This window comes from Aegilops tauschii, chromosome 2, assembly GCF_002575655.3.
Source record: "Aegilops tauschii subsp. strangulata cultivar AL8/78 chromosome 2, Aet v6.0, whole genome shotgun sequence".
Lineage (NCBI taxonomy): Eukaryota > Viridiplantae > Streptophyta > Magnoliopsida > Poales > Poaceae > Aegilops > Aegilops tauschii.
The window spans coordinates 114,894,414-114,903,802 of record NC_053036.3 but is presented as its reverse complement, the minus strand read 5'-3'; the positions used below and the strand labels follow the sequence as shown (position 1 = coordinate 114,903,802).

At 42.8% G+C, this 9,389-nt stretch overlaps 1 long non-coding RNA gene across 1 annotated transcript; it reads right to left on the bottom strand.

The window, feature by feature from the left end:
- Window positions 1–1,611: 1,611 nt before the first annotated feature.
- Window positions 1,612–2,474, bottom strand: LOC120974470 (uncharacterized). The gene is made up of 2 exons (XR_005769865.3): window positions 2,411–2,474; window positions 1,612–2,057 (listed from the first exon to the last, which is right to left on the bottom strand). It is a non-coding gene; the product is annotated as an uncharacterized lncRNA (long non-coding RNA).
- Between the last annotated feature and the right edge of the window lie 6,915 nt (window positions 2,475–9,389).

Here is a 9,389-nt window from a genome sequence, read left to right as displayed (position 1 = left end):
GGGCGACTCGGGGGTGTCTCCATAACTTAACCATAGTGCGCTGCCGACCAATCCTCCCCTGCCCCACGCCGCCGCCGGAGGACGCCGCCGGGCGAAGCTCGTGCGGCTCCAGCTCAGGCTGGGGCGGTGTATCTTGGCGGGAACCGGCGGTGGCCCGAGCGTGCGTGGCCCTTGACGTCCGACGGCGTGCTGGCGGGTCTCGGCGGGGGGCTGTAGGTGGTGGTGGAGGGGTCGGTCATTCCCGCTCGGGCTGTACTGCTGCTTGCGACGGCGCGCTGTGGCGACCTGCACGGTGGCAGTGCTCTGCTTTCCTTGGGCGGGCGCATCCTCGAGAGCAGGAGGGGACCGTCCTGGCGGGCTTTGGTGGACGTGGTGTGCTCGTGGCAGCGGCGCTCCGGTGCTCCGGGTGGTGTCTTCTTTGAGCGGCGTGAGGTGGGTAGCGGGCATGTGGTGGCGATGCTGATTTGCAATGGATCTAGCGAGGCATCTCGGCCCGGTGCGGTGGCGCTGCTCGGGTCTTCCGGGTGGTGACGGGGCGGCATGGCCGTTCTGGTTCGACGGCGGTGCGATCCGGGTCGTTGGCGTCTTTGATGGGCGGCACGGATCTGGCTAGTGGTGGTGGACGATGTCTAGTGGCGCGCCGGTATGACGCTGACTATGTCTGTGTTGCTTGCCTTTGCGTTGCGCCCTTCTTACTTGCTGCCTGCTTGGCTCGTCGGTCCGAGTCGGGCTATCAAGGTGTTGCTGTGTCGTTTGACGGATCGGCACCGATGACCATGGATATGGCGGCGTCCGAGTGTGCTCGACGGCGGCCGTCGGTAGTCACTGGGTTGTATACCCCCTCCCCCCGGTCCACCAGGACCGGGAGGGGACGCAGGCAGGGGCGCTTCCTATGGTGGGAGCGCCGACCCAGAACCGGTGGCTGATGTCGGGATAGGAGAGAAAGGAGGTCTACCGTGGTTAGGTGGCCGTGATGTTGATGATTGGCTGTGCATGGGGGCATGGATGTCGGGGCGGAGGTCCTGGACGGCGGGCTTCACGGTTGGCTTTTCGGAAGGCTCCGTGGTGGCTTTACTTCTTGGTCATGTGGGCGACAAGGTGTGTAGTGATGGGAGGCTCCGGTCTGCCCTGGCAGTGCCCAGATCCGATGTGTATGGATTGGCCCTCATTATGGTGGTGATTGGGACTCCTCTCGGTGGTGTAGGCGAGTTTCCGAGCGAAAGCTCCGTGTCTCCAACGCCGGCGACGATGGCGCTTGTGGGTGTCGCTTGCTTCCTGGAGACGTCGTCGTGGGTCTCGTTCTTGTGCTAGGGTTCTGAGTGAAAACTTTTGTCCGGTTATTCAGACTCGGCAGCGGCGACGCTTCACGCCGTTATCCTCCTAGGGTCGTTGTCTTGGAGCTCAGGAGTCTTCGACCAGGCAGTGTGATGTTTGGCTTGTCCTAGGTTCATGTTGTATCTCTCGATCTGCTTTATAAGGGGACCTCCCCACCATATTGTATCGTTCGGCCATGTACTTTGATGTGTTGCTTTATATGTAAAACGGGGCGAAAGCCTATTTCGGAAACTTATTAGAAATCATACCCTGCATATCATTGCCCTTCAAGAAGAATTCACGGTTGAAGTAGAATATATTTCTTGAACAATAAACAGTGGCTCGACAATATTACTGATGTTTACAACTCACAAACAAAACAACATTACACAGCACATCCATACATTTTTTTTCCAGACTGCACCCATGCTTATTTATTCGGCAGATTAACTGAACGAAGTGGAGACTTGCATGGGCCTTTATTCCAGTATAGGCTAATTAAGCTAGCTTAGCCAATCTTGGGAACCTCTGCCACCGTATCGACCCAGACGCGAACGCGATTCAAATCGAAGTCTGCTGTCACAATAGTACTTCCTACCGGGACAATTCTGACTTTGAGGTCCGGCCGGTCCGCCTTGATCTTCTCCTTCGCCTCCTTGATCGTGCGCCCGACCAGCTCCGGCCACTCCGTCTTGGGACCGTCGCCTGGCGTGCTCATGTTGGAAACGAAATTGGACAAACGCCTGCAAGTAGTAGTGCTTCCTGGTCAACATCAGCGAAATGAATTTTCAGTTCCCATTTAAGTAGGCTTCACTTTTAGCTAGGCCACATCTCAATCCAGCAGTTGGTCTTCGGCTTAATTTTTCCTTTATAAGTTTGTAAGTAGTACTCCTAGTTTGGAGCATGTAAAGAAAACACTTTCTAAGTACAAAAAAGAGAAAATAGTGAATAATATGAAAAGAGAGAAGACAATGGATACTATGAATTTCTGATCATGCTGCTAGAGATGCCCGCGATAAATGATAATCTAAACCGAAGAATAGATAGGATAACAAAGATCTACTCAAAAAATAGTGAGGAAAGACATGGTACTCACCACCAGCTCTATGTACCTCTATGTGATTTGGTCGTTTCTAGCACTGGCTTGCTTTCCAGATGTGGATGTTTGGATGAAGCTGCCCTGTATTTATAGGCAATGCTAAATAAATACTCCCTCCGTTCCATAATATAAAAACGTTTTTGACACTAGTGTAGTGTTAAAAACGTTTTTATATTTTGGGACAGAGGGAGTAGAAAAGAGATGTTTGGAAGCCGTGTCTGCGCAAGCTTCTCATGGCATCCATGCACATTCACGTGCATGTTGAAATGTTGCTATTGTCAACATTTCAGGCTCCGCAAGCCCGCACACGTTGATACGTGTAGGTATGAAGGTTTGACCAAAACCTTATCATCTTATAGCAATGATGACTAGATACAAATGCAACTACTAGTTCACAAAGATAATTGAGACATTGCAAGAAGTAACGAACATTTTTCTAGTGTGTGATGCTAAATTGCGGGTCAAGGCGTGACCGTATGGTTAGGACGTGATAGCTTCACGACAAGTAATAAATTAAGTTTGGAGGAGCCGATACGGTGGAAATGTATCTATTTTTCTGGCCACTTTGTGTATAATGTGACATATAACTTTACCCTAATTAATAAATCTCATCGTTACAAGCATTGTTTTTGGCAAAAACCCAAAATTGTGTTTGTGAATGTGTAGGAATTTAAATCTAGAGAAAATAATATAAAAATATATTCCAGAGTTTCAGAAGAAAAATAATGGCACACAAAACAAAACTTGGCATGGTCCACACTTGGGGCTCTCACACCCAGGTCGTGCATCTAGGGCCTGGGTATGGGTGTGCTGGCCCTAGGTGCACCTCATGAGGCTTCCCTTAGGGCATCTACAACGCTTGCCACACATGCGCCTCATGCGGGAAAGAAAGAATGAAGCGCCCGCTGTATATCTTTGTGTCCTAGCGCATCTTCAGGCATCCCGCGTTGGAGATGCCATTATGATTACAAAATAACGGGTTCAACCGAAAACCGAAAAGATTGTTTTTCCTTTTTTTTCTTCCACGACGAGAGACGATGTCTCTACCGATCTTTATTTAAGGGATAGATCAGATTGCCTTCTCCGCTGTCGGGGAGGCCTCCTCTCCGCAGTCGTTGACACCATGTGTTCCACCATCGATGATGTCATGTTTTTCCGCTCATGTGTGAGCGATTTGGGTATGAGATGGATGGGAATTGGGTGATGTCAATCATATAATAGTGTTATTTTAGCCGATGTAACAGTGTTTTGATGTTATATTAGTGGCTCTAGTTCTATTGTTGTTCTTGAACTATTGTTTCTTGCAACTTTGTTGTTTGTAATGTAGCAATGTTTTCTTTCTTCAACTAGGGACCAAAAGTAGCAACATTTTGGAACTGAATCATATATATTATCATGATGTTAATTTTTTAGATTATTTCTATAAGTTGTTTCACCTTTATATCTCCAAATAGGTGCCCCTAAGGGCAACATACCAGAATATCATGGGTGTGGACGATGATTTGTGGATCAAATGTGTCCATTCAATGCTATTGTGTTGCTTCGATGGCCTTGAAAAATGATCATCTTAGTTAAACTATATATATTCACTGTGACTTGTGGGGTGGGACAAAAGATGGCGGATACCTATATATGTACATCTAATAACATTAGGAACACATGCCTACATAGACAAAAGTACATGTATTTCGAATTACTTGCTCAACTAAATATACACAATCATACGAGTAATTATCATCCATTCGATGTTCCATATTCCACCCTCGCATTTTAATATTCTCAGCTTGCTTTTACTAGTTTTGGCTACCATCTATAGCCATCACTTTTATTTATTTATTGTCAACAATCACCAATATCCTTGCACACCATCCAATGCCTTGATGCAACATGGAGCGTTGATGTCGCGACACCTCTCTCCTTCATCAGCTCGAAGTCGCGCATGCCGTTGAATTTGTGGTGCTTCTTATCCCCATCGCGTTAATGTTGTATGAAGCCTCAATACTGTGACCTCGCTTGCTTTCACTAAATTGAAGCCATGTGAATCCTCGACATTGCATGCCACCTCCATCGCCTCAACTCCAAATATAGCCTCGGAGCCGTGAAGTCCTGATGCGTCTCAAATGTATCTATATTTTTTCCATTTAATGCTACTTTTATATCGTTTATACACAGTTTACCACTTTTTATAGGATTTTAGTGGACTAGCCTATTATATAGTGCCCAGTGTGAACTGTTGTTTTGTACATGTTTTTGGAAATTTCAAAATTATTATTTTCCAAGCACTAAGAAATCAAATAAAAATATGTTGCAAAGATTCAACACCAGAACGACACTACGGGCCGGAGAGCCGCCAGGGGAGGCCAGGTACACCAAGCGGGTGGGCCACGCGACTAGACCCCCTAGTCGCGTCATATGGCCGCACCCCCCCCCTAGTGATTAGCTCCGCCGAATGTTGGTCCCCTGGATCTATATATACCCAAGAACCCTATATTTATCGAGATTTTTTACGTTGCGGCCTGGATGCATTTCGAGGTGACCCAATCTGTAGTCCTTTTCCGGTACTCTATTGGAGGGGAAAATTATTACCGGAGCCATCTACATCAACCTTATTGCTCCGATGATCATGCGTGAGTAGTATTCCTTCAGTAGATATGTGGCATCTCCTCTTGTTTCTCAATACAAAGATCACATGAGCTGCCCTACATGATTATGATCCATCCGATGTAATTTCTGATGTGTTTGTTGCAATGTGATGGATTGTCACTTTCTGGTCAGATTATATATGGATTTCTATTTGGTTTATTTGAGTTCTTTGATGCATGATTTATATACATGCATGCTCTTCAATCTAGTAGTCTTGCACTGACCATGTTTAAATGAATGATCTTCAAGAGAGAGAGTTATGTATGCAACACGGGTTTAACCTTGGAAGTAATCTATCTTAGTGACATAAAAACAAGAAAGATCTTGTATTATGTCATTGCCACTGAGGATAAAAAGATAGTTGCCTACTTATCTACTGATAAACGGGAGGTAAAGATAATACTCTATCGACATTATGTCACCTTGCTTCATGCAATACTCTATTTTACTTAATACTTTGAAATGTATGATGGAATTGTATTTCAAGTGGAGTACTAGATATAGATGCAGTTGAATAATGGTCTACGCTATGTAAGTACGTTAGGCCCATATGCAATCATGACATGTATGATTACTCATAACACTGTAATTTAATCAATATGCAACTATAATTTGTTCACCACACATATGTTACTTTTGGAGTGATGCCACTAGTGAAATTATGGATCCCGGCACTTTATTCCTCATAAATACAACATTGTTTGCTTTTTTCTATTCTTTTACAATCCAAACTTTTACTTTCATCAATTAAAAAATCTATTCTAACCACACACTACATTAATTCTTGTAAATAGCAAAGATAGTAGGATTGACAACCTCAGTAGTCTAAGTTGGGGACCAACAGAAGTTTTCTAGTTGTGTCCATGTGTTGATAATTGACTCGTTAAAGAACTCCCCGGATTGATACATTGGTTATAAACTGAGGGAAACGCACTTCGTGCTATAAACTGTTGCTCTTTGATACTTATATCCTTCATTATCTTGTGGAAAGAGTTTGTTGGGCCCCAAAGTGCAAGTGTTTGTAGATGCAGCCAGTCTTCCCACCATTGAGACTCAGGGTATCAATCCACGGGGTCCTGATTTAAAACAAATGGTCAGTACCTGCACACAAATAAGACACTTCGCTTCGTCTGCAAGGGTATCCACCTTACTAGTCTTCCTAGTTATAAGTATTAATGTATTTTGTGGTTGGAAGTAGTGGTTGCAAGAAAGTGAACAAACCAGTTCAAAGTGTAAACAATAATAAAAAGGGTTGATCGAGGTTGTGATCATAAGGAATAATGCACTGGGATCCATAACTTCACTAGTGGCATCTCTCTGGAAAACATAGTATATGTGTGGTGAACAAATCACAGTTGCACATCGATTAAATTGAAGTTTCATGATTGACCTTACATGTCATGATTGCATATATGCGTTACCACCTTGTATCCATAGACTGTTATCCAATTGCATATGTAGCTAATACTCCACTAGAGACTGCTATTCGGCATGCATCTCTAAGTATTAAGTAAAAATAGAGCATTGCATTAAGCAACATGACATAATGTTGATAGTATATTGTCTTTACATCCGGCTCATCACTCAGACAACTAGGAAACTATCTTTTTTCCATTAACACAATACAATCCCTTTTCTCTTTTCGTCACTGAGATGGATTACTTGCAAGACTAAACCCGAATAATATACACAACTCCCTCTTGGGGATCATTTATGTAAGATTGAAACAACGACCTAGGATTTACACCCACAGCCCATGTACGGGGAGAGGAACCACAATGATGCTCCGAACAGGGGTGTGATACCCACATGCATCACCGATGCCGAAACGCGGAACTTTGTCTTGGAGTCTCACTCACGCCACACCGGGGTACCAAGGTTGCCAACCAACTCAGAGGGTAGGCCCACCACCACGAGATTGAGGCTTCTAGATCACGATTTGTGAGCTGTTAATTCCGAGGTAGAACCACCACCAGGACCACCGCCAATGTGTGGTTTCTTTCATGGTCGCTCGGTTCGCTGTTGACCGGTCATGGTCAGTTGTTGTCCATTGACTTTTCAAAAAATGAATTTAGAAAAACAGGAATTCAAAAACAAATGCTCATGAATTTTCAAAAAGTTTGTGAACTCAAAAAAGTTCACGGGTTTGAAAAAAGAACTCGCTAACTTGAAAAGTTCACAGGGTTTGAAAAAAGAAACTCGTGGGTTTAAAAAAGTAAAAAAACATGGAGTTAAAAAAAGTTCATGGATTTGAAATAAAGTACCTGCATCGATAAAGTTCATGGATTTGATAAAAGTTCATGCATTTGAAAAACTTCACAGATTAAAAAAATCATGATTTTTTTTATGAATTTGAAAAGGTTCATAAATTTTAAAAATTTAGAAAAACTTTGCTAATTTGAAAATAGATCAATAATTTGAAAAGGAAAATAAAATGAAAAATACTAAGAGACATTGAACGGAAGCTTCCAGAAGCTTCCCAAGCCAGGTTCTGGAAGCTTCCCAAACCGGAATGAAGCTGTCGTTTGAAAACGCTTATCAAACGCGAAGGAGAGCATGTGCAACAGTTGCAAAAACGCGTGTAACTGGCGCGACAGGTGCCAAATCAGGTTTGGGCTAAAAAAATGCGTGAGGGATGTATGTCACATGTATTGATTCCTCCTAAAATCTAAAAAGTGCCTACGCACTATTTGATGTTCCCGAGCGGCCGCTCTATCACACACATGCATGTGTATTTATTTTGTCTCGTAGCGCATGTGGGTGCTGGCATTAAATGTATTCACACTAGTTCTATCAGTTAGAGAAAACAGATCCACGTACATTTATTTTGGGATTTCAAATTATTTTAAAGTCATATCTTTTAAACCACATGTCGGAATTCAGTTCCGTTTTCACCGTTGGATTCATCGCGACGAGATCTTTGAAACTAGATCCTGCATGGGTATGTTTCGACGAATTGTTTTTGATGCCAACTTTTGGTGCTATATGGTGCAACTAAATTACTTCATTGTGCAATTTTAGTACTATATGGTGTAGCTTTTTTTAGTTGCACACACATTGATATTTAGTTGGCAGGGAGACTAGTTGCACACACATATGCTCTGTTGGCTTGTAATTTAGTCTAGTTGCACACACATTGATGTTTAATTGGCAGGACACTAGTTGCACACACATAGTTGCACACACATATGCGCAATTGATGCGGCAATGTAGTCTAGTTGCACATATATTGATATTTAGTTGGCAGGACTAGTTACACACATATATGCTCAGTTGGCGCGGCAATGTAGTCTAGTTGCACACATATTGATGTTTAGTTGGCAAGACTATTGGCACACATATGCTCAGTTGGCGCGGTAATGCAGTCTAGTTGCACACACATTGATATTTAGTTGGCAGGACTATTAGCATACACATATACTCAGTTGGCGCGGCAATGTAGTCTAGTTGCATACACATTGATGTTTAGTTGGCAGGAAGACTAGTTCATCGAAACATCCCCATGCGGGATCTACTTTCAAAGAGCACGTCGCGAGGGTTTCAGCGATGAAAATGGATCTGAATTTCGACACGCGGATTGAAAGTTATGCCTTTTTAAAATTTTAAAATCACAAAAAAATGCGAACAAACACATGCACATGCATATGCATGTACAGAAGGAGATGCATATGCTGGCATTTAATACGCAGCAGGAAAAGAGACTACTAGATGACCATTCTAATTAAAAGGGAAGACAAGAAATTACCTAAAGTGCCCAGACGGCCGTGCGCCGGCTAGACCTGGCCTTGATTCCTTTATAGAAAAAGCCTACAGGCCACGTCTAGTGCGCCGACCCAGTAGTGCGGCTTGTTCCCTGCCCATTGTAGGTTATTTCAGGCTGGTTTTCTATGGGTTTTTTTCTTCTTTTTCATCTCTTTTGTTTTTTCTTTGGTTTCGTTTGTTTTCCGTGACTTTTTTCCATTTCTCTCCATTTTGCTTTTGTTTCCTTTATTTTCTCATTGTTTTGTTTGTTTGTTATACTATTGTTTTCCTTATATTTCTTTCTTGGTTTTCTTTGGTTTTCCTCTCTTTTCTTTTTTTAGTCTTCTTTTTCTTTTTAGTTTTCTTTTTCAACACATATCTCTTTTTTAAGTACACAATGTACATTTTTAGAGCACATCTTAATTAATTTTGTGATAGATGTTGGAATATATTTTAAAATGTGTCATTCATTTTTCAAAAAATAAATCTTTTGAACACTTTTTTGACTGTATGGTAACATTTTTCTGAAAATAGATGTTTTACATTTTTAATGGCAATAAAAAATTCTAAACTACACAAACATATTTTCATT